The sequence below is a fragment of a genome, unplaced genomic scaffold, assembly GCF_019419815.1.
Source record: "Pyrus x bretschneideri cultivar Hongxiangsu unplaced genomic scaffold, Pyrus_bretschneideri_v1 Contig269, whole genome shotgun sequence".
In the NCBI taxonomy this organism is placed as follows: Eukaryota; Viridiplantae; Streptophyta; class Magnoliopsida; order Rosales; family Rosaceae; genus Pyrus; species Pyrus x bretschneideri.
Window position 1 is genome coordinate 171640 of NW_025999578.1, and position 1823 is coordinate 173462.

The following is a 1823-nucleotide window of genomic DNA, read 5'->3' on the forward strand; positions in this document are numbered from 1 at the left end:
AGAGTTTTGTGAAAACTCGATAAACCTCAGGGGTTGAGTGTAATTAACCCCGATACTACCACTACTTAGTGTAATTAACCCCAACTACCATTGTTGCCACCACCAACACTGCCACAATCCACCATTCCCACTATCACCACCACTGCCACCACCACCATAATCACAACCGTCGCCACCACCGCCACCATAACCACAACTGCCACCAACATTGTTTTCGTTGCTCCTACCACCATTGTTACTTCTGCGTCCCAACCACTACAACCCAATATTGGCAGCATCACCATACCCCACCATTGCTGCTACCATCACCACCACTGTCGCCACAACCACCACCACTATCATCAATGTCCACTCCACCACCGTCGTCGTCAACACCTCCATTACCATGTCCATTTTGTCATATACAACTATATCACTTTTACATTAAAATTTATCAAACGTTTTTTTACTACTTTTCATACTCACAACACTTTTAAAAACATAATTTATCAAACATTTAACTGATTTACTTTATAGCTGATTATTCTTAAAGCACATTATAAGCAATTTAAAAAAACACACAATAATTCCAAATTGGCCCTTTGTCACATCCCAGTCTCGACTCCGCCATAGCACGATATTGTCCACTTTGGGCCCCGCCCATGCCCTCACAGTTTTATTTCTGGGAACTCACGCGAGAACTTCCCAGTGGGCCGCCCATCCTAGGATTGCTCTCATCTAAACGCTTAACTTCGAAGTTCCAATGGAATTTGAAGCCAATGAGTTCCCAAAAGGCCTTGTGCAATATGGAGGTGGGCACCTACATGTAAGGCACATCACCCCTTTCTGTTGGTCGATGTGGGATGTTACACCCTTACTCTAGTTTGCAGCTGCAATATAATTTGCAATGATAAATAAATACATAAATAATGGTTATAATCGGGGGGACACTTTTTGACACACATTTTAAATAATGGTTACATAAATACAACTGCCTATCTTTTAGGTCATCCTGCAAAGATTATGTCTACTAAAGATCACCGAAATCTAAAAGAAATATGATAGTTGGATTGGTGGTATTTACTTTAGACCTTTTTTGCAAAACCGTATTTGTCCATTTTATTTATTACAAATAAACGTCGTAATAATTTTAAATATGTCTAATTTGTTTAAGAAATAATCTATGTAACAATAAATTTTGAAATATAGATAATTCGGAACCTTAAAAAAAGTTCTAATCCCACTAATAGTAAAGATTAGAACTCAATATTCATGTTGTATTTTTCATGTTCGAGCTTTATGTAGGTTCCATCATGTCGTGACAAAACACTGCAACTTCACTAATATCACCTTACTAGAATCAAGAGCAAAACGCTATATCTCACTAACGTCGATTATATGAAACCTAAAATGCCACTACGCTCGATTTTGTCATATCTTCCATTACATCCAAATAATCCATCTTTTCTTAGAGTCCCTTTCCTAGTTTTCCTAAGCCTTCCTCTACTCCTTTGACCCTGCCTGTGTCTTGTAATCATGTCTTCTAACCGGAGCGTTTGTAAATCTTTGTTTCACATATCCAAACCACCTTAACCGATTATGTCCTCTTATCTTATCACGTTACCCGAATCAATCAACAAAGAATACACACCAATCACACCCCCACGAGTAAAGGCTTAACGGATCCCAAATTGCATGTATGAAAGGTGTCAACACTCAAATCAACCCCCAATTCCAAACGTGGAAGATTATTGTAGACAATGGAAAAAAAAAGGCAAACAAAAAAATGCCTTGATGTTGTAAAAGGATACGAAGAATAAAGACGTAAGCGCCTACACCCATAG